At 44.8% G+C, this 24,403-nt stretch overlaps 1 protein-coding gene and 1 pseudogene across 9 annotated transcripts in view; one reads left to right on the top strand and one right to left on the bottom strand.

The window, feature by feature from the left end:
* Nucleotides 1-24,403, top strand: part of IGSF3 (immunoglobulin superfamily member 3) — a 133,580-nt gene that overhangs the window by 38,094 nt on the left and 71,083 nt on the right. The gene's annotated exons all lie outside the window — the stretch shown is intronic.
* LOC143840512 (small ribosomal subunit protein uS11 pseudogene) lies at nucleotides 11,414-13,134 on the bottom strand (annotated as a pseudogene).

Raw genomic sequence — 24,403 nt, forward strand, 5'->3', positions numbered from 1 at the left:
TTATGCAAAGAGCGTAAAGATGGAAGTGACTTTAGCAAACAAAGAAAACCCCTTATACAATATCCACTCCCATCACAGCATCTGAATTAGCCTTTAAGCTTCTTGACCGAAGGCAACCTTTGGGAAATCTTCAGAAACTTAACCCCATTTGTATACTTACGGCAAACATTGAACAGGAATCTTGAGATGCAAAGACTAGCAAGTGTTTATTGTACAACATGCTTTTGTGGGCTACTGTGGTTTTTAAGAGATGCATGCCATATAAGTGAACCTACTACATGGGTAGAATAAAAACTAGTTAGTGTTTGAGGAGCCATGACTCAGGGTAGTTTCCTGTTTTCTCTCATGGCTGAAACATTTGTCCTGGATGATGCTACTAGGAAGCAGTTCTTGATTAAGTGCAGAGATCGGTAACAGGATGGGGAAGAAAAGTTGATCTTTATGGCAACCGTCTGCTAAAATTCAATGCAGAGTTAATCAGGAATGCAGGAAATGTTTGTCTATGCCTCTTTCTGGTTATGGCATGAAAAGTGAGAAATTTATTTTGAAAATATTCCTGCTAGCTAACGGATTGTTCATATGACTGGAGAGTGATGCTGTTTGTTGGGTTAGAGATGACTTCTGCTAAACTTGTGGTTGGACTTGGCTATGCACTTCCTACCACATATGGGAACAACTAGAAATGCTCACTCAAGAAGTATGGAGCTATAAGTGAGTTACTGTTTTTCATTTTCTCAGCCATGGAACCAAACTTTCTCCTTTCATTAAATTATGAATTTTTAATTCCCTCATTAGGTTTAGCAGCTCTTATTTGGCTTCAGAATGGCCCAAGGGGCTTTAAGGAGATGGGATTTTTAGTTCTTTCAAGCACTGTCAGATGTGTGGGGGAGGGGAGTGTAAAGAGGATTTTTAAATTCCGTCTGCTGGTTTCATTGGCCACTTAGTGCTCTATTAGGTTATGGTAAATGTTAATTGATCATTGTATCTTTGCTGGCTGTTATTTAAAGATAGACTACTAAGGGCTTTACCCTTCACTGTGTTTAAGCAGCAAGAAGAGAAACGTAAAGGCTGCCCCAGATGCGATGCAAAAGCTGCTTAAAAGTGCGTGTCACTTCCAGGCATCCCTACTGAAATTCACTGTAATGTGGAGCTGATCAATAAGGTGGGGTCCACTGCATGTTGGGGATGTAGCATACAGTAGGCTTCATCATGTCATCTCCAGTGGGAACTGTGATAATAGACCAGCCATAAGACTGACAGAAAAATGGGGAAGTAATGACTAAAGGCACAAGTCTTTGATGACAGAATGGATAACTGAGTCTGACAAGCAACTGGAGGACAAACTGTGATCAGTTTTGTCAGTTGTGTGTGTGTGTCTGTGTGTGTAATTAGATGCAAGTCATTTTTATCCTGTTCAGTCAAACAATTAATTCTTTGTCTCATTCACACCCTAAAGAGATAAGTAGGCAGAAGTACTATCCGAATCTACCTTAGGAATACCTTCACTTGAACTTTGATATCTGGAAGTATTTGGAGTCACTTCAACATGTCTTGGTAATTTTCCACATAGTTCTTCCTCTGAAGGATTTCTAGCCATATAAAATCTTATTTCCCTGCTTTGAGCTGTTTGTTACGCTTTGGAACAAGGGATTACCAAAGATGGTTTTACATGGCCAGTTCACATGATTATCAAATGATATGGCTTTTATAATAAGCTTAGTATGGAGCGAGCACAGTCCAGCAGATGTCAAGCAGTGGATTCTTTCTTACTGCAAAGAGCTCCACATTTTGAGCAATAAACTAAAAGATAGGCTGTTCCATCCCAGAAGAATGTGAAATCCATCTTGCTGTCAAGAGGCTTAACATTCTTTGTTGCTGAATGTGACAGGTATTTAGTTTCAGTTACAACTGATGCATTACTATCAGACTGATCTGTCCTAAAGTGTGTTGACTAAAGAACTACATCTATAAATATATATAAAAATAACCAATAAATAAATTTAAAAAGTCATCACAGCTGATTTAATTCAAGCTTGTTATGGAAATGTGGGTTGAAGTTTGTTATAAGCCTGTTGTTATAAGCCCCAAAAATGGGATGGGGGTGGGACAACAGAAGAGTGACCCAGTAATGGGTGGGGAGGAGAAAACAAAAGACTGATTCAGTAGTGGAAATGTGCAATTTATTTGTAACCAGTATTTTTCAATTTGGGTTGTTGGACCTGGAAAAATGTTGGTTTCTCTCTGCGAGACAGGAGGACACCACAGTGGCGTTGTTTCTTGCTACAGATTCTGAGAGGCAGGACTAATTCTGACTTCCTATTTCCTCTGTGGTGGGAGGAACCCTTCAGTCTTCTTGCCTCGCATGGGAGTAGCAGGGCTGATTATTGTCTTTTAAAGTCATATATAGTAGTAGTTATATTGTTAGTTATTGTTGAAGTTAAATAAATTAGGGTTAGTGTTATTTTAGAAAAAAGGGGGGAAAGATTAATTACATGAAGGGTCTATTACCAGCATATTGGACTTTCTACAGGTAGGTAGAGACCAGGGCCTGTGTTTGGCCACCCTCAGAAGACAAGTCGTGGCATTGGCCTCTGTCTTACTAGCAGTCAAGAATGATCCACTCTTTAGACACCCACATTTTGTGTGCTTTCTGAAGGGAGCTGCTCACAAGGACCCACCAGTCTCCCACAGGTTTCCCTCATGGAAGCTCAATACAGGACTGTATATGTAGAACTTGAGAAAATGTTGTAAGTTAACTTCAAAAAGAAACCAGAACTATTCCTACTAGGCATTATGAGTGATTAAATACCTAAAGAATTCAATGTATTGTTATTGCATGCCTTAACAGCAGCCAGAATGGTGGTAGCAAAAGTTTGGAAAACAAGGGAGACCCCATCGCTGGAGGACTGGATAAGGAAACTATTGGATTTTTCAAAAAGGGCAAGACTCACAGCATTGTTTAAGGACAGGGACTTAGAAAATTATAAAAATCAATGGAGATCATTTTGAAATTATATTGGGAAAACATATTAATTTGGATTGGGAATCCTCAGTTGAAATTTAAACAGGAGGTTCAGAATTTGTGTAGTTGCATTTGTCTCAGTAGAGCCTCTTGTGGCACAGGGGATACCTTTACCTTTACCTTTATTTATCTCAGTGTGCAAAAATTATACAGTATGTTGTATAAAGTGTTACTGGAAGTTTAAATTTGTTATATTAAAAGACTACAAGATTTCTTTACTTGGAAATGTATTATCAATAAAGTTATCAATAAAGTGTAAAAACAAAAAAGAACAGTACTAACTGCCCTGACTGAGACGCTATTCGAACCAATTGACAAACCTTGAGGATGAAGATGCTCTACCTAGTGGCAGTGACATCAGCTAGAAGAATACCAGAGTTAGGGGGCTTATTCATAAAGAAAGAACTCTTCCAGTTCCATGCAGACAGGGTAGTATTCAGGACGAATCCCACATTCAGACCAAAGGTAGACATATCATTTCATAGGGAGCAGGAGATAAGGTAAAGGTGAAGGTCTCCCCTGTGCAAGCACCGAGTCATGTCTGACCCTTGGGGTGACGCCCTCCAGCGTTTTCATGGCAGACTCAATACGGGGTGGTTTGCGAGTGCCTTCCCCAGTCATTACCGTTTACCCCCCAGCAAGCTGGGTACTCATTTTACTGACCTCGGAAGGATGGAAGGCTGAGTCAGCCTTGAGCCGGCTGCTGGGATTGAACTCCCAGCCTCATGGGCAGAGCTTTCAGACTGCATATCTGCTGCCTTACCAGTCTGCGCCACAAGAGGCTGTTATATAGATAGTCCTCCCTAATTTCTGCCCCAAACCTAAGCACCCACAGGAGGTTTTGTGGCACTAGATTGATGTAAGGTGGTCTCTAAGGACACAACACATAAGGCAGTCAGTCTCTTTTCAGTACTGCCTCCAAGAATCTGTGGTGGGAAACACCCCACTGAAGCTTTCTTCTGAACTTGCAGAAGAAGGACCATTCACGGTGAGTATTCAGTGGTTGATTTCTGAAAAATGCCAGATCCCAATACCAGTAAGAAAGAAAAATACCAGTAAAAACACCCTAAAAAGCCTGGGGACTTTTAAAACCATGCTTCAGAAGAAGCCAACCCCAAGATCTGCATGCTGTGGGGAGGAGATCATTCCCTGCAGCATGCGGATAATTGCTGGGCAACTTTCCTGCAGCTCTATTTAAAATGAACTGAGGAGAAGCCAACTCCGGGACCTGCTGTGCCATGGGAATCAGATCACTCCCCAGGATGTGCAAATCTTGGCTGGGAACTTCTCCACTGCATAAGAAGCCAGCCCCAAGCTGAGCCAGTGGGAACAGTCTGCTTCCTGCTGGCAAAGCTGATCCTCGGGCTGTTTTCTGCAGTCCCTTTAAACAAACAGCTGAGAGGTAGGAACCGTCTGCTGTTGCCTTGCTGTTGTTTTCAGATCTGTTTTCGGGATTGGGGAGGGGAGTTTTTTGGAGGGTTTCCCTGAAAATACCCATTTGGAAAACTGAAATATACCCGAAAAATACTGATACGGTATTTTTTGCATATATTTTCAGCTTGGGTAGATCCAAATGGACACCCCTACCCCACAACAGAAGAACACCTCTTCATTGTCTGGGTTCAAGTTTCTTGGTAGCTGCAGTACTTTTATTTTACATATACCTAATACAAGATTTCCTTTCAGTCCTAAGTTAAAAGGAACTTCAGAATTTCCTTATCTTGATGAGATGGGAGGATTAAAAGGAGTGGGGGGATTTGCATTCTACAGTGAAAGGAAGGAAATGTCATGACTGCTCGTTGGATTCCCTACATCTTTCTCCTTCTCATGTTTAAAGGCTTGCCATAGGCTGATTCTGCCTGGCAGTCAGTAAGAACAGAAGGGATAAATCATGCTCCTTTGTACTCCTTGGCTTTATAGTTCTTGGTTTCTCATTAACATCATGCTGCCTTCTGGACTTGAGCTATGTTTTAATGGGCCCTGTGGCCAGGAATAGCTCTTATTTTAGTTGGCTTGTCAGCTGGGGTACAGGTGGCTTCACTCATTGGAAAGCTAGTGTGAAGATTATGCTTTGATTTAGAGAGATCTCTACATATGGTTTTGCATAGCAGCATTATTTTAATGCTCCCGTAGGATTCCATTCCCATCGGAAAAGAGTCTGTCCTTTGTATTAAGATTGGACCCTGGAAAATTGGAAATACAATCATAGTAGTTATTGTTGTCCTGAAGAGAAAAGAATCCTGGGTTAGCTGTGAGAATTACTATGACAGATCTGGAACTTTAATAACTGTGCTGTGCTTTAACAAAATAGCTTTTTTTGTTGTTAGTACATTTTAGTATATTTTGCAGTGATACAAATAACAGAATACCTGGGAAGATAGGGTTTAATTCCGTGATTCCATACGTATGAGTATAATACGAGTTCATAAGAACTTTGACCAAGTGATATTAGCACAGAAACTAGAAGTTTATTAAAGTTGGATAATGAATAATAAATTGCAACCATAAGACGAGCCCTTCTACCTTAGTTGGGAACAGATGTGGGTGCCATAGACCAGCCAGCTTCAGCTGAGCCAAGTGATACAGAAAACTTCTCTGAGGAAGAGGGTGTCAGCAGACCTGACCTGGAGTCAGAGCTAGTGAAAGACATTGCAGGAGAAAGCATTTGTGAGGAGTCAGACATGGACCCACAGCCAGATACCAGCACAATGGCCCCCAGCTCCGAGTTGGCAACAGAGAGTCATCTGAAAACCAGTTCACCTCCCCAGTCACCAGAGCCTCAGAAACAGCATAGGAGGAAGATAAGGAAGGAACTACAAGTCAGGTGGTGCAGCGCCAGGTTGGCAGCACAGCACTGGCTGCACTTCAACAATGAAGAAGAGTGTTTTCAGGATCAGGGCTGAGGAGACTGGCAGGTGTTGAACATGATGTTTAAAAGCAGCCAACAAGAGACTGGCTGCATGGAAGCAATGTGTCCATTAATCACTGACCTTGCAGCCTGTATTCTGGACTGATTTTCTTGGGTCTGACCTTAGCCTGGATCTTAATAAAAACAATACTTTATTTTTATAGCTTTCCAGTTGGCTCAGTTCCTTATATTAGGTGCCATGGCCAAGAGGGCACTCACTGAGGATGGCACCAGGACTAGGCTGCACATCTGAGACAACCTTCATTTTTTCTTTTTTTTAACAAAATTCAACTATCTGGAATTCTCTTGCCAAATATATTCTGGGAAGTCTTTATCTAAATAAAAGGATTCCAGGATCCCTATCATTTTAGTGAAACGCAGACATAAATAAATGAATTTCACCTATTTATGATCTAAAATGACGGATGATGGAAAGTAGGTTTGTGGAGCATAAGCAGTAATCATTTACGCTGCTGCCATGCATGGTGTGGAAAGAAAATTCATTTGCAGTTGAGAAGTGTGTCAAACCATTTAAGATTATGATATTGTGCTATACAATATACAGTTAACATGACACCTTCCCTATTAAGTATATGATATGTAGAGAGATGAGGCAAAGAGAGTACTGGGGGAATCAGTTCCACATCTTCATAGCCCAACTAGAAGATTATTTGTTGGTTGTCAGTGCCTATTCAGTCATTGAAATCACCTAAAATTAAAACTTGAGCATGTTGATGTTTTCTAGATATAGAAAGAGTAAACTCAGATAGTCTGTCCAGTTATCATTATTTGGGGGAGGCAAATAAATATTGACCAGAATTAAAGTCAAACTAGACAAACTAATTAAGACTTCAAGGGCTAAAGGTGGCTAGGAGTTGAGTAAAGCAATCTTACAATGTGTGCAGGTCTTAACTAATATTACCAATCCAGCCTATATCTGCCATTAGGAGAATTTCTAGATGCCGGTATATTGAAGGATTTGTAACCCTTGATGTTCACAGTGTCCTCTGACCAAGTTTCTTGTAATAAAATACAGTCAAATGCTTTTAAATAACTCATGAATTCTGAATCCAAAGATTTATTTTTCCAACCTGCGATGTTCTAGGAAATAGCATAGAAGTCCCTAAGGGAGGTCTCCAAGGATAGTCAATCCATTTTAACAATTTTGTCAAGCAGATTATTAGTGTCTTTAAAACACAGCCGTTATATGGTAGAACATTTGTGATAGAGTGCTGGGAATCATCAGTTTCCAATGACAGATCGATCAGAGGGAGGCCAGTCGTTGTACATAATTGGGAGGTTTCCCAGTGGTGTGTAAGAATAGCCATTCAGGGAAGGTGTCTATGAATTGCATATCTCCTTTACAATGAAAGATGCAGGGTGATGGATGAGCTCTCTTGTGGGGCAAGTACAGATGGAAAATGCATGTCATATAGAATTCTGGGAAGTACTGAGGTGCCCTTCTTCAGAAGACCACTAGACATAGGGAGTGCTGGATCTTCAGTTCTGTGTTGGTCACTTGACTCCAGCATTTGGAGTTTGAGAATTATGTCAGTCTAGTGGTAGATTCCTGTGGGATTAGTCTATTAGGGACAGAAATATCTGAAGCTTTCAGCTTGGAGCTTATGTAGTCCAGTCTCTCAATAATAATAAGTAAGGAAAGAAGTCAGAAGCTCCCAGCAACCGCACTGGAGGTTTCATGCCGGACTGCAGGCTAGAGATTTAGTTGTGGCAGGTTTCCCCACCTCTTCCTGCACCCACACAGGGGAGCATTTGGCCCGGTGCCCCACATCCGCTCCAGATTTGTGCTCCTGCATGGGAGCTGGGGCAGTGAAGTTTCCAGTGCATAAACGGTCAGCTTTAGACAAAGAGAGGCATCTCATTCACTTTGAAGATAACACATCTAGAGCAAAGTAGTACCCCGCAGTGTCCAGGCATGCTGTCCCCATGCCACACTTACATGACTGTTTCCTCGGTTACAAAGGAAATAAGAGTATGGGGAGTGTCCAGTCAGGAAAGAGTAAAGACTCTTTATTTTAGTTATGAGGTAATCTACCAAGCTGTTTTTGTTTTTCTGCCAATACTTTCCTATTTATGTCTCAGCAAAATTAAACATACACCTGGTGGGTCTCAGAGGCTGTTATTTCATTCCTCCTTTCATGCAGTATTTGGAATAAGTAAGAAAGGTGTGTGTTAAATCCCGCCAGCTTACTGCTGTCATGGGAATCAGCTTGTTGATTAGAAGGAATGCTGCATTGTGAGCCTCTGTTGTCAGATGCCATTTTGAGGCATGGGGCTATGGCTTGCTCTTGGCACCCACTTAAGCATATCACTTCTAGTCATTAGTAAGAGGGCATCATCTTTTATGGGCAACCCTTAAGCATTTTGTAGCAACAGTGAAAGAGACAAGAGAATTGTGAAGCTGTTGCTAAATGGAAACCTGCTTCATCTGTTGTGCTTTGTTTCTTGTGGTCTTGAGACAGTGTGCAGCACTTAAAAATACACTGGGAATGCAGTTGGGAGTGCAGAAATTGCCATAGCAGCTTCAAACAATGATCCATCTAGTTTAGCATTTTAGCTGACATTAGATGATACTAGATGCTCCAAGCAGAAGTGCATGAAATTGCTTTGCAATAGAGGAAGTGTCTTTTTAATTCTCATCAGTTGGAGATTATGTTAGGTCTCAGAACCTGCATATTTTGAGATCCTGCTAGACTTTTATGTCTGTTCATTTCTGAATTCTGCTATTCTCTTGATTTGCCTTGTAACAATAAATTTTCAGGCTAATGGTAAATTATGTATGAGAAGATTGGGAGAAGGAGAGTTGCTGTGTTCTGCTTAAATGATCTACTGTTCAATTTATGGAGGGTGTTTGTTTTTTGTTGCTGCTGTATGAAGAAAATGAGTGACCCAGGGCTCCTTGCTTTCTTTGTTCTGCTCATTAGTTTGCATACCTTATTTTGTTGCTTGTTGCTCAGCTACGCAAAATAAAACAGACTCAGTTATTCACCTTTTGATAAAGCATACCATCTGGTATTTTTAAAATCAGATTTGCAGTTATATGCTTGAATTTTGTTTTATAATTTGGCATTCGTCCTCTAAGCAAGCTTCAGTGATGGAGTTAAAATATGCAGCCTAGAAGGAAACAGCAAAGTCTCATTCATTAAAATGTGTTGGAGGCAGAGCATCTTCAGGTAATGGAAGCTCCACTGTAGAAGAAATTGTTTATTCTTCTTCATACCTCAACTTCCAAACACTTACTGTGGCAGGTACTGACAAAAAATATTTGTCTCCCTACCCCCCCTCCTAGTTTTGGTATGCTTTTATGCAACAAGTAATGAAATTGTGGAATCCATTGGCAGTGGTCGAGGCGTGGCCCTGAGCCATATGTGGATTCATGGAGTATAGGTCCATCAATGTTTACTGGCCATAGTACATAATGAGAGAGGCGGCTCTCTCTTCCCGAAGTGGACAAGTTGCTGAGCTCGGTCAGGGCGACCACTTGCCCCCTTGATCCCTGCCCTTCCTGGCTCCTCAAGGGAGGCAGCCACGGGATAGGAGGCCAGCTCAGAGACATCATCAACTCCTCCCTAAGTTCGGGGGAGTTTCCTGAGCGGCTAAAGGGGGCCCTCTCCTTAAAAAATCAACGCTGGACCCGCAGGACCCTGCCAACTACCGCCCAGTATCGCATCTGGCGTTCCTCGGCAAGGTGGTGGAGAGGGCTGCGGCTGACCAGCTCTCGGCATTCTTGGAGGAAACTTCGGCACTCAATCCATATCAGTCGGGCTTCCGTCCTGGCCACAGGGTGGAGACGGTGTTGTTCGCCCTTTTGGATGATCTCCGTCGCCAGCTGGACAGAGGCGGGTCGGCCTTTTGGATCTATCGGCGGCCTTTGACATCGTGGATCACGACCTTCTGATCCATCGCCTCGCCGGCACGGGGATACGGAGCACAGCCTTGCGCTGGATATGCTCCTTTCTCCAGAACCAGACCCAGAGGGTTGCGGTGGGGGAAGAGTTCTCGCGTCCCTATGGACTCCCCTGTGGGGGTACCGCAGGGCGCAGTCCTCTCCCCCATGTTATTCAAGATCTTTCTGCGCCCTCTGGCCCAACTGGTACGGAGCTTTGGGCTGGGTTGCCACCAGTACGCTGATGACACCCAGCTCTATCTCCTCATGGACGGCCGCCCAGACTCCCCCCCCCCCCCGGAACCATTCGCCAGATGTTTGGAAGCAGTGACTGAATGGTTCGAGCAGAGTCGCCTGAAACTCAACCCCTCCAAGACGGAGGTCCTGTGGCTGGGAGGCAGAGGGCAGGACCAGGCAGCGCGCTTACCCACCCTGGCAGGAACGCAACTTACTATCGCGCCCCAGGCCAGGAATTTGGGGGTGACCATTGATACCTCCCTGACTATGGAGGCTCAGGTCAAGAGAGTAGCGGGTCAGGCGTTTTTCTATCTTCGCCAGGCCCGACTACTAGCGCCCTACCTGTCCCCTGACCACTTGGCTACAGTGATCCATGCGACAGTCACCTCCAGAATAGATTTCTGTAACTCGCTCTACGCCGGCCTACCCTTGTCTCTGATCCGGAAACTCCAGCTAGTGCAAAACGCAGCTGCTCGGGTCCTCACTGGTATACCTTGGAGGGCCCATATCCAGCCTGTGCTGAGGCAGCTGCATTGGTTGCCAATTACTGCCCGGATCAGGTTCAAGGTTCTGGTTTTGACCTTTAAGGCTATACGCGGGTTGGGACCCACATACCTGAGGGACCGCCTACCACCCTATATCCCCCGCAGGGCTTTACGCTCAGCGGGGGAGAATCTCCTGATCATTCCTGGCCCTAGAGAAGCGCGCCTGGCCTCAAACCAGGGCCAGGGCCTTTTCGGTCCTGGCCCCTACCTGGTGGAACGAGCTCCCGGGTGAACTGCGGGCCCTGCAGGATTTACCAGCTTTCCGCAGGGCCTGCAAGATGGAGCTCTTCCGCCAGGTTTTTGGTTGAGGCCGGGGTCAGCGAATGAGTGCCAACATTCCCCCCCCCCCAGACCTAGCATCTCCTCCCCACCCTCCCTGCCGCTCTGATAGCAGGGGTGGGAATAATAAGTTCCGCCATGTTGGGATTGTTTTAAAGTCTTTTAATGGGTATTTTAATGGGGATAGGACTTCTGGTAACCGCCACGAGCCTACGGGGAGTGGCGGGATATAAATCCAATTAATAATAATAATAATAATAAAAAGGAGACATCAAGGAAAGGCCTTGGCTTCTGTGCCTGTTTGCTTTGCCCCCCCCCCCCAAAGCATCTGGCTGGCCACTGTGTAAAACAGGTTGCTAGGCTAGATGGGTCACTGTTCTGATTCTTATGTTAAGCTACTCAGAGCAATAATTTTAATCTAAAACTGTAGTGGGTAGCATGTAACCTTAAGAAAAGTCATATCTCCTTTGTTTTTTAATATCTGAAAGCTTTCGTGGGGAAAGATCTGCTATTGTTTACAGACGACCACCACCACAGCAACTGTACTTTCTGCCGGTGCTGTCTGATGGGATGGGGGTCACATCTTCAGTGTGCCCAGTTTTCGTGCCAGATTGAGCCAGAGCCCTGAGGGCAAACTGTGCTCCTGGTCTAGGAGTCTTTGTTCTATTTCCACCCATAGACAGCAGCTTGATGTGAAGAGCAGTGATGCCTAGCTCTTTTAATCTCTGAGCCACATTCTGTGCAGCCAACATAGCAGCATAAGGAGAAGACTCATCCCTGTCGGCCTTGACTTTCATGCCATGGGTTACTTGACAGATGGTTCCCTTCCCAGACAGGTCAGTCACATGGACAAAGCTGTCATTGAAGGAAGCAAAAATGTGGCAGACTCCAAACACATTCTCCCCTTCAGCAACCAGTGATTACTTGTTCTTCCTTCTTTTCCTTACCCTTCCAAGGTGCCATTTTGGAGTGTCCCTCCAGGCAGCGACCTGCACTGGAAAGCAAGAGGCCCGCGTCTTGGGGCCAGAGGTCGCCTCTGTATCTCCTTGTTTTTAAAATTAAAAGCAGTTTTCTCATTCTTAAAGAGAGGATATTTCATAGGGCTTCTATCAGCATTTGAATCGCTGTGGAAACCATCCTAAGCAGATCTACTCAGAAATAAATCTCACTGTATTCAGTGAATTTACTCACAGGAAAGTATTTTTAGGATTGCAGCCTATGTGTCTTTTGAGCAGGATTTCGAAACACAATTCCTAAATGCTTAATTGTGAGTGGAGCTTGTGGCAGAATGGGCCTGCTCTGGCCTGCAGGCCTGGTACCATCCTGCCCTCCAAGGTTTTCCCAACACCTGAAGAGGCTTTTCTTTCTCTCTCAGGTAACCTACCACCACCACATGACTTTTGTGAGGAATTGCCCATTGGGAGGGACAGGAATCCTAGCTTCCCTTCCCAGATCTGAGGCGTTGCCTCTTTGTCTTCTACTGCATGGTCTCCACAGGGATAGTTTATATGTGTGCTTCTGGAGGAATAGCCAGTGGCCTACTGGCCTTCCCCTGCCACACCATTTACAATAGGATGTCCAAGATGGTGGAGGTCTATGAGGTATGAAGAACAACTAACAGCAACAAAAGATTTAAAGTATTTATTTTAAAAGGAAATGTTCACTTTTAGCACAGCATCAGATGGAGCATGGTATTCAAAAGTAATGGGAAAAAGCAGTTCCCCTGTCCCACAGCACCAAAGAGACATTCCTCCCCTGAATTTTATAACTTCTTTTTTCCCCACCCAATAACCAGTTCAGGCCAGATCAAAGAGGTTTTTCCTGGAGATTTCCAGGAATTCCTTAATGAATACTCTGTAGTGTATAACACCAAATATCTGTTCCCTGCTTGAAGGGTGGTGGGTGGGAGAAGCTTAATCATTCATTATCTAGACCTATTAGTATCTGCATAAAGGTGGGCTGAGGGAAGTCTGGAAAGCAATTGAACTGACTTTCCCTCTCCCAGTCTGTTCTCTTCCCAGAGAGTGTGCGTGTGTGTGGGGAGGGGGGGAGTTTTAAAACTCAGAGTGAAGGTTTAGCTCACCTCAAACCTCCAAAGAAAAAAATCAGTTTCTTCACATTTGGAGCAAAGAGCCCAGAAGTGATGGTTCCTACATACACTCTATAGAACTACACTTTACAAGCAGGAGTGATCTTAACTAATGAGCAATCGGACAGCCCCAGGCCCTGTGCTGGGGGGCTGTGACTGCCCACATCACTGGCCCTCAATGAGGGAGGAAGAAAAAGATTAGGCTGCTGCTGTGGCTTATACTTGCCCTGTCTGGCACAAAAGGCAGCAGTGGTGGCTCCAGCTCACCTTGTATAGGTTGAAGGGCCACCCCTTGCCTGCCTGGCTTGGGGGTGGGGATGGTGGTGGAGTGGCAGTGATTCTGGGGTCCCTTACTACAGTTTTTCCCTCAAAGCCCCAGAATCAATAAGACTTACATTGTTTAGAATTCTGTATGTGTGTGGAATCTCCAGCACTTGGGACAGGAAACTTCAGCTGCCTACTCAGCTACATGTCCTTCCAAGTGGCCAGTGGAAGCAGGATAAAGAAATAATAATAGTCATGACCAATGTATATATAAGAAGAACTTGCACAGGGCACAGGGTTCAGCTTACTTTGGTGCAAAATCCTTTTAGTTTTTCAGTGCAGTACAGACAGTGCCCAAGACAAAGCGGACAGGGCACTTGCCCCTCACCTGTTTTGCAGCACCTGCTGAACCTCCTCCGTACACATTTCAGCTGCCTGTGGACTGAGAGCCAGCCTGGTGTAGTGGTGACCTCTAATTTGGAGTGCTGGGTTTGATTCCCCACTCCTCCATATGCAACCATCTAGATGACCTTAGACCAGTCACAGTTCTCTCAGATCTCTCTTAGCCTCGCCTATCTCACAGGCTGGCTGTTGTGGGGATAGGAAGGGTAGGCGATTGTAATTCCCTTTGGGACTCCTTCGGATAGTAAAAAGTGGGGTAAAAAACCCAGCTCTTCTTCCTTTGCTTCTATTTTCTCCTTTTCGCAGAGCTGGGTCATAATGGTTTAGCAACCCTTTGGAAGACAAAGCTGTCCTGGGACGTGTTTATGCTTGCTAGCAGATCCTGTTGCAGTTCCTGGCAGTTGGGTAGGAGTATAACGGGTTGTCTGGGCAAGAAAGGCTGAGACTGTGCAGGTTTCTTTGACTCTGTGCCTCAGTACAGTTTCTCGGCATTAAGTGGGGAAAGTAATAACTGTAAGTGCTTCTGGCAACATATGGCACCCATCCCCTGCCTTAGCAATTGCTCAGTGAACTCTGAAAGCAGAATGTGGTCCCTGTAGTTTCAGCCAGATGCAACTCTTGAGAAACCTTATAATGGAAATAGGCAATTATTCCACTGCCTCTGAAAATCTTGTGTATCACATATTTGCTATTCCCCTACTGTCTCTCTTAGGAGGCGTTAGTATACTTGACTCGTCTCATTTCCATTCCCTCCCACTCCACACCCTTCCAGATTCATTTTCCTCTGGGACTGGTTCACTTTCTCTGCCTCCACTGTCATGACAACTTTGCCATACTTTGCCTGCTGTATTGAAGGGCAGGGAGGCAGCTCTTCTCGTGGTATTTCCTTGGCAAGCATGATGTAATAGCAGCATTTATCTCTGCTCCCGAAAGGATTGCAGTGAAGACTAAAATTGTATCCTATAAGCATATTAAATTAGAACAAATATTAAATCAGAACAAATCTAGAGTCCAGTTTAGATTGTATCTGAGGAAGTGTGCATGCACATGAAAGCTCATACCTTAAATAAAACTATGTTGGTCTGAAAGGTGCTATTCACTTGAATCATTAAATTAGTTCTCAGTTCCATGTAAGTCAGTACTGGGTATCCCAGATGGTAGCTGGTTTCCAAGGTCCAAGCTGTTTTGTCCAGCTCTGCAAGATGTATTTGTAATTGGGGGGGGGGGAGGGGGTCCTAGGGTTTTTATATTTGATTTACTGCATACAAAGCTCATGACAGAGCCCTGAACAGTGGTAGCTCATAGAAAGTAAATGACAACTCCTGTATAGCTGTCTTCTGTTTCAGTGTTGGCTTTCTCACTACTGGTTAATGTTTTACCCTATTGGTAGAAATTCTCTGGATTTCTCTTCTCCTCCTGGGGTGAGGACATTTTGCTGGGTGAGATTCTGCCGTCGAATCAAGGGACGCAGGAACTTCAAAGTTCTTCTTCCGGTCCCTAGGTGGTGCTCACCCGGCCTCTTCAGTTCAGTTTCTGCCTCAGAGGGAGAGCAGGGAACTTAGAAATCAGCACAGATGTTTCTACTTTTTTCTTCTATTATCTTCTTTGATATCCTATATTTTCCTCAAAGCCGTGACTTCAACTAGGCGGATCTCGGAGCTGGCTGCCCTCTCGGTCAGGAAGGAACTTTGCGTATTCCACAGAGACAAGGTGCTGAGAATAGACCCAGCATTCTGACCAAAGGTGCTGTCCACTTTTCACCACAACCAGCACTTAATATTGCCATCCTTTTGCCCAAACCAGTTTATCCAAAAGAGATAACATGGCATATCTTGGATGTCTTGACATTCTCTAAAAGCGTACCTCATTAGAACATAGCACATCAGTAAGACAGAGTCGCTTTTTGTGTCCATAGCGGCCCCAACCAAGGGTTTAAAAATGGTCCAGTGTAGCCATAGGCAGATATCTTCGAGCAGCCATTGCCGAAGCATACCTTGCACAGAAGATGACACCACCTCCTGGTATTACAGCCCATTCGGTTTGGGAGTGCGGCTATATCAGCAGCCTTGGTTGGTAGAGTGTCAATTCACAACATTTGCAGAACAACAAGGTGGTCAAGTGCCTCGACTTTCATATGCCATTACAAGATAGATGCATACAGCTCCACAGAAGTGGCCTTCGGCCAAAGGGTATTGCAGCAAATGATTAACACAGATGACGATGCCCACCCTAGAGGTCTACTGCGATGGGAGGTCCCAGCAAGATGTCCTCACCCCAGGAGGAGAATGACCATTTAATACATACTGAGAACGGTCCTTCTCTCCTGGGGTATAAGAGGACATCTTGATCCCTCCCTTCCATCATCACAACATTCAAGACAGAAGAAATTGATTACTAAATAGTGAGGTATGTCAGCTCAGAGCAGATTCTACCCCTCATATTTTTATGTTTCTCTTTACTAATCATGTTTTTTCCGGTTCTTTTTATACTCTATGGTTCCTAGGTTTTAAGTGCAGTTTATTGTTGGTGTTATATTTGCACCTAGTAAGAACATTGCTTTGGCAGTGGCCAAACTGAAGAGCCCAGGTGAGCGCCACCTAGGGACCGAAAGAAGAACTTTGGAGTTCCTGCCTCCCTTGATCCAACAGTGGAATCTCACCCAGCAAGATGTCCTCTTATACCCCAGGAGAGAAGGACCCTTCTCAGTATGCATTCAATGGTCGTTTTGACTATACCATGTGCATTTTGTTATGACATAATTATGGTAGGCTTTTATGTTTTGGTTTTGTATTGCTACTGCCTTTCATGTTTCTGCTGGCCACATAGTAATGGGGTGAGGAAGGAACTCTAGGGTAAGCCTATGGTTTATATAGTTCATAGTAAGCTGCCTTTTGTGCATAGCAGTACTGTTTATTTTTTGGAATACCCACAAAAAGCAAAGTTTGCAGTGACATGCCAAAATCCAGTCCTGTGAATGCTTTATTACAAAATGGAAGCCACCATGGAAAGGTTTTTCCTGTAGATGCCCACATGGTCATGTGAATAAACCTTTATTTCAGTTTTTCAAATAAGGCTGTAAACGTTATCCCCTTTCATAAAATGGTTAACCAGCTGCCCATTGCTCGTATTCCAGGCACTAGGACCTGCTAATACATGAGTCGCTGTGGCCCAACTGGGATGACCATCCAGTTCCCAACAATGTAGGCAGAATGGCGTTTCCAGTGTAACAGGCACCTCACCAAGAGGAGGGATTGGGGAAATTCACTAATCAACCCAACCATGTAGATCGTAACTATGTTAAATCTTAGCTGCCTTGGGGATAAAGTGCTCCCACTGTGCTTTGGAGAAATATATAAGGGACACCTCATTGTGACCCATTGTTGATGGTCTGAAGAGGGGGGGGTGGACTATTGTTCCTCTTTTTCCCTGGAGATACCGGATATTTACAAGAGTGCTTGGCTTTCCTTTAACATGGATAAAGCTCACAGGGGTCAGTTCACCTTTCCTGTGGCTGGTTCAGAGTTTTCTGCTCCACAGAGGATTTACTTTTCGTAGAACAAAGCCTAATCATTTGGAGGTATGATAAAACTTGTACTCATTCAGTACTCATTAAGGACTCCTGCAGAGTTCTAATTCTAGCCCTGAGAAAGCCAGTCACATCAAAATAAATGCAAGCAATTATGAGTACAGAGGCTATTGTGAAATGGGTTGAAAATATAATAGCAGAACAAGGTGCTGCAGGCTAGGCCTTCTCTGTGCAGTGCTGCAATGTTAGAGCCTTGTATCAAAACCTTTTTTCTTCCTCGAATGCTAATGTTTTGCTATAAGCCAGGTAATAATAAGAACAAAAACTCTTTGGGGGCACAATGCTCAGATGTGAAGATCTGTGCTCATGTAACAACTGCCAAGGGGAGGAAGTTAATACAAGCCATTCCCTATAGATGTTTCCCTCAAATTCAGTTGAGTCTTACTCATTCTCCAAATTAAACATTACTCTACATTCCTTTTCCCTTCCTATGAAAAACCTGCTTTATTAGAACTGCAGAGTTGAAAAAATCTGAAAAACTAGCTGTTTTGCCCAGCCCTCTGCCTCAAACAGACTCCTCTATCAAGTGACAGACATTTACCCTCCAATCAGCCCTTGTAATCTTGTGGCCACCACGCCACCATGCCACAAGCAGAATGTAGGTATACTTTGGAAACAATGCTTCTGGGATAAGTAGCTCAACATTACTTACACCGACAATCTACAGGCCCTGCCAAATTGAATGTTGAAGCTAACCTCTGTAGTTTACCTGTGGACAAAGCGATCTCAGGGGACATAACTTGAATTATTAGGAGTGAGCTACTTTTCAATCTTAAGAGAATGGAAGATGCTTTTTATCTTGCTGTGGCCATCCAGTAGGCTTAGAGCTATAACAGTTTTACAGTCTTTATCTGATATGGGTTTAAGAGGATTTATCAGGGCCATGGGGAATTACTGTAAATCAACATGCAGCCACCAGCTGATAAAATGTCGTTTGGTGAGTATTTATTTTTAAGTGGGCTAAAATGTGTTTAATTTTTTTCCACTGGTTATCAGTAAACTGTTAATGGGGAATGTAGTGTAATGGCTTCCTTAGTAAATGGGTATGACTCAGCTGAGAAGGAAGTTAACATCTCTAAACCACGAGAACAATGGCTTTTGCTAACTACTTCTTTTAGCAGTTATCATTTGACATGATTCCTTTTTTATGTTTGCTGGAGATGATCCTTTTTGGGGAGCTTGAAGGATGTATGGCATAGTTTGCTTACGCTGATGAGAGGCCACTATTATAGATGTAAATGTTTTCACATTTGACTTGGGTAATAGTTACCATAGAAGTCTTTACTCTCTCTGAATTTTGAGTATGTAAATACGCTTGTAGAATTCAAAAGTTGCAAAAATAGAACTCTCTAAAAAAGTTGATCTTTAAAGAGAAGGTCATACTTGGCATTCTCTAATACCCTTTTAAAGAATTGAGTCTTGATTAATAATACCTTGGTCAGAAGCTTTTGGAATTAGGGTCTTAAACATCCCTCTGAAGTCTGGCTGGGTGATTAAAATATAATTTAGCTATTGTATTCAGTTGTTATGAAAGTATTTCCTTGGTAAAACAGTATTTTTAAAATAAATACATTGTCATGTTTATGATTTGGCAGTATGGGTTCAGGCAATATTTTCTTCTTGAGCTGAGTGCTTCTGTTGGGGTCTGCTGCTCTCCTGTGTTCTGAGTTTATCTTTTGTACTAGTAGTTGAACTGTCATGATTGACTGCAACATTTTTAACATTTAATCTCTGTTTGTAAACCTACAAGCTATTTGCAAACCTACAATGCAGTGTAATTAAGAAGAGGAACCTTTGTAAGAAAAGATTTAAGAACAGTTTCCTCTGACTGGTAATACTTTTTGTCATTGAAGTCTGTAAACAAAAAAAATCAGCACCTTTCTTTTAATTGATCTCAGAGTCTTAAGGAGAGACAAGATGTGCTATGCCCAAAGATTGGCTGGATCAGTGTCACAAATGTGAGGCTTAAAATCCAATAAAAGGAGGTCCTGTAGGTATTTCCAGGAAAACCTTCTTGTCTGCAGTTAAGGTTATAATCCTATGTACTCTTATTTGGGAACAAGTCTTTTGGATTCAGTGAGATTTGCTTCTGAGTGAGCATGGATGGGCTGCATATGAATGGAGCATAACCTGCCATGGTACAGGTCGCTTTGGATGCCACAGAGACAAAGCCCAAGAACCACATGAAGGAATAACCTTGCTAAACCATTAACATTTAGACCAGTGGTCCCCAACCTTTTTATCACCGGGGACCACTCAATGCCGGGGACCACTCACCGGGGACCACTCAACGCCTTTTACTGAGGCCCGGTGGGGGGGGGGGGTAGTTTACTCCTCTACTCTCAACCACTGCCCTAGCGCTCTCTGATCACTATGGTAATGTTTAAACATCCCTTCAAAATAGGATACAGACACGCCACAACAATGAAGTGTGTTGTAAAGTGCTGGGGGGGATGAAGTAAAGGACCGGGGTGGGAGGGGAGGCATCCTTCGGGGTCCACCTCCAATTAGTCAAAGGACCACATGTGGTCCGCAGCCCACAGGTTGGGGATCACTAATTTAGACCATGAGCTGCCTGCTCTGTGATTACAGTACTCGGAGTATACTTTTTCCTGGGTTTTTTTCTGGCTGCCTAATATATGCTGTACTTTACAAATCCTACTGTTTTTATAAACAAAAACCTGATCTCCCCCACCAAGTACCAATTTTAAAGTGAGCTGGTTTGTCATTGTTCTTGAATATGCTTTGACCTTTTCCCTCTGTTTAGCCAATTAGGCAATTTTGCTTATTTTTTGTACTGAATACCTTTTGTGTTTAAAAACTGTTTATTAGAGAATGTTGAGATTTGATGGTAAATAATATTCTGCCAGTTTTAATCCTTATAGAGAAAGATAATCTGAGCTCTGGTAACAATAACAACATGCTTTTGTAAGAATGTAGAGCAGAAAATTAGATCAGGCATTTAGTGACAAGCTCGTTCTGTAGCGTGAGCAGGAAAAAGCTAGATTGCATCCTACTGTACAGATCTCAGGTTGGCTTGTATGTGTCTCCTAGCAAGAAGCTAGCCTGTCTGTATTTGCTACAAGATCCTGACATGGAAAGCAGCTGGACTTCTGTCATTATGGCCTTCTGTGCTTAATTTCTAGAGCAAAGGGAGGGAGCAGCTCAGATTTAATGTGCAAAGTCTTCTTTTTAATTCCTAATACATAGGAATTTTGTTGGTTATTCACCTAGGTGCTGACATGTTGGTATACCCCTGCAGAGTTGCACCTGAATAATTTACAACATGATTTTTTAACAAGACTTTCTCTGCTTTAACTCCCCCCCCCCCCCCCCACACACACACACCCCATTATAAACATATTGGTTAAAAGATATTCCACGGCAGATGTGTCTGAACAAGTGAGTCCTGACTCATGGAAGCTTATGCTGGAATAAACTTTGTTAAGCCTTGTCTGTCTTGCTGAAACTGTAACCTAAGAGATGTAGGACTCCTAGAAGTAGCTTTGAGACCAGTTAGCTGTGAAGGAGTGTTGTTGGCAGCTGAGGGGAATGTATGTCCAGAAAGACTGAGCAATTCTAACTGTAACAGATGGGTAGCCATAGAGGCATTGCACATTGTAGGAATTGCTGTGCTGTAAACCCAGTGAAAAAGTTAAAATCTCAAATGCAGATTTAGAGGTGGAAAAATGCTTCAGTGGTACATACCATCTGTGGTATGTTTTGTTGTTGCCTGGAAACCAGGGTTACCAGGAAGCTAAATGTTCTTTGGACTAAATTCTCCTTCAAACAGCTTGAGAAAGCCATGGTTTTCTGCTGGAGTACTTTATTCTAATTGTTTGTAAATGACCTTTGGATTAGTCAGTCTGCTGCAAGACCATAGTTGAAATGTATGGCGTTTGTAGAATAAAATGCATTTTCACCAGTAAATGTTTGTGCTTTCTGGACTGTAATCTTAAAACTGAAGTAACTGAGAGAGACAGGTAAGACTGTCTGTGAAACAGCTTGGTCCACTTGCCTTGTTAACGGTAAGAATCTCCTTCAGAAAAGGCAGCTTTTGTAAATTAGAGTAGGTGTGCTGCAAATGGCTAGTATGGCTGTGTGCTGGCAAGTAGATGGCAAAAACATTTATTGGTTACATTTTTATTCTGCCCTCTCCTCCCAGGAATTCTGGGTGGGATGCAGGGTTTCTGTCCACCTCCCTTTCCATTTTATCATTGCTGCAACCTTGAGAAATGGTGTGAGTTGATAGAACATGGAGACCTAGTTTGTTCCTTTCTCCTTTACAAGGTGTTGCCATAATGCTGACTGTATGTCCTCCAGTATTCCATATGTTTCTGTACTGTTTCTGTACTGTACTGTCTCTTAATTAATGGAAGCTGAATTATTTTGGTTAGTTCTTTATACTGTGTGCTACCTTGCCAGGCCCTTCTTAATGATAATGAGATATTACTGTTTAGTATTTCCAGATAACCATCTAAAAGTTATCTTTTTTTTTGCCAGAACAGGACAGTGCTTATTTCTTTACTTTGTACCCTGCCTTTCTCCCCATTCTCCAGTCCCCTCATTTCCCAGTTCTCCATTTTATCCTCTTAACTAGGGGGTAAAGCCCACTTTAGAAATGGGCTAGGAGCACCCCCTGCGAGTAGTTGCAGTGGGAGAGTGGGGCACCGGGAGGTATGGTGAGGGATGAGGGAAGTGCCCCAGGAGTTGCCAGTGCGCTCACAGTGGCTCTCACCTGGCTGTCTCCACGGCAAGCGGTGTCTAGGGGGGAAGATTGCAGCTTGTAGGGTACCTCTAAAAGGGGGCTCGCCACACCACCCTTTGCCCTGCTTTCCCCCCGCTCCCCTTGGGGTTCTGCCAGTGTTTATGGGGGGGAGTGGAGTGGAACAGTGGTCCCCAACCTTTCTGAGGCTGGGGACCAGCAGGGCATCGGGCCGCGCCCGCGCATTGGGCCGCCCACAGGCCGCGCCCGCACTGGCCACGCCCGCGCCGCGCCCGCATATCGTGCCGCACCTGCGCGGGCCGCGAATGCGCGACCCGGCACTGATTCCCTCTCCCTGCCCTCCCTCAGTAAGAAGCTTTCCGGGCCGCAAGCTTGCAGCCTGGGAAGTTTTTTACTGCAGGGGGGGACGGGGAGAGGGAGCCGCGGCCCAGCGCCATGGCCTTTGCGGCCCAGCACTGGGCCGGGGCCCGCAGGTTGGGGACCACTGGAGTGGAAGATTTGGCAGGGATGCTAGCTGGTGGGGGGAGAGACTGCATCCTAGGGGGGTTGTGAAGCAGGCAGCGGAGCCACACACCACTCTTGCAGTGCTCACCATGGGAGCGCAGGGAGAGATGGCCCTCCAGGCAGTGTTGTTCAATGCTAGGTGGCTGATAAAGTGAGCCTCAGCGGCGCACTTTCCACCCTGGGCTCCCTGATGTACCCAGGGGGGGGCACTGTCAGCTTGTAGGCTGCAACTGGTGGTAGGTCTTGGTGCCAGCTCTCGGCCTGGGTGGCACGGAGTCAACAGATAGCCCCACTGTTCCCATGGAAGCTTGGGAGCCAGTGGCAGTGTCCACACCAAAGCGAGCTCTCAGAGCAGGAGGCTGGGAGCCGACAGCTTTTACCAAGGGGAGGGGGCTATGCGGGTAATAATGGGGGCGGCATCCCTCGAGGGACATGGAGGCAGGAAGGCTGGTCAGAAGGACGCATAGCCATAGCGGAGGTCGGCTGTGCACCTGGGGCTTCCTGTTGGAGAGGAGGCCAATCAGAATTGGGGGCAGCTTCAGCAAAGGCAACCAGGACTTGTGGGAGGACTCCCTCCCAGTAAGAGGCAATCAGAGGCATGCCAGCTTCTCTGAGTGGCCCTCGGGGGGGAGAACCCTCCCCCCCAAGGGTCACCCAGAGGGCCAGCATATCATGAGAAGTACCCTGCACATTTTACTATAGGATAGAAGGCTAGCTAAAAGGAAATCAGAGAGGAATGAGGAAAGCAATTTTGGGAAGGTTATAGTTATCAGTCTTGAAGAAAAAGGTCCTCAGAGATAGCATCAAAAATTACCAGCATTTCATGGGGAGAGGAGACATGCCCACATGCAAGTGTTGGTGTGCGCATAGTCCAAGACTACACACACACTCTAATATGGTGCAGGGTGTAGTATTTTATAGAGCAAAATGCTATTAAAAGCGAAGTTGGCATATTTTCTTCCAAAACAATAACTTGATGGGCTGTCCGGAGGTGAACAATGACTTTGGGAGATATGTGATGAGGTTTCCTGAAGTGAACAACTGGTGCTGATGGTGCTTGTCAACCCATTTGAGTACCAGTTGGGAACGTTATCATATTTGAGAAAGACTGCATATTGCCTAATTAGGATAAATATGCAAAGGGGGATGAGGTTGGAATTTGATGAGATTAATAACAAATTTATAAATAATGTGTCTCCCTGGGGTGGGGAGAAGTTCGCTAGTAAGTCAGCTGTTCTTTCCTATACATTCTAACCTGTATATCCAGTCTTTTTTCTGGAGGCTTGTCCCTGACTGGCATCCATTTCTGTGTCCTGTTGGCCCAGACGGTGTCTCTTCACTTATGATTAGAATGCATTTTTATTTCATATGTTGACCACAGGCATGAAATAAATAAATCTACCGACAATAAATGTACCAGGAAGAATCCTTGTTCCCTGCTCCCTCCCTCTCCCCCACCCTCCCTCTCCTTACCTGGTGGTGGGTTGCACTGAACTGGCCCCACTCCTGCCTGTCTCCCGAGGCTCACCCTGCTCTCTGGAGGGTGGGACCAGCCTGGGAGGCATAGTGGGGGTGGGGCCAGCCCAATGCGACACAGCACTGTGTCTCACTGGGCTGCCCCCCCCCCAGTCTCCTGAGGCTGGCCCTGCTCTATGGAGGGCGGGAGCAGCCTCGGAGGCATAGCGGGGGTGGGGTCAGCCCAGTGAGACACAGCGCTGTGTTGCTAGGTTGGACCCACCCCCACCAGTCACCCGAGGTGCCCCTGCTTTCCGGAGGGCGGGGGCAGCCTTGGAAGACTGGCAGTGGTAACACCAGAGCACTGAACACACTTCAGTGCTCTGGCACTGCTGCCCATCTACTGGTGCAATCCCTGGGGGTGGGACTAGGGACGTCATGTCCACAGACTTCCATTGGGGGGACCGCAGCAGTAGATG

This window comes from Paroedura picta, chromosome 6 (assembly GCF_049243985.1).
Source record: "Paroedura picta isolate Pp20150507F chromosome 6, Ppicta_v3.0, whole genome shotgun sequence".
Lineage (NCBI taxonomy): Eukaryota > Metazoa > Chordata > Lepidosauria > Squamata > Gekkonidae > Paroedura > Paroedura picta.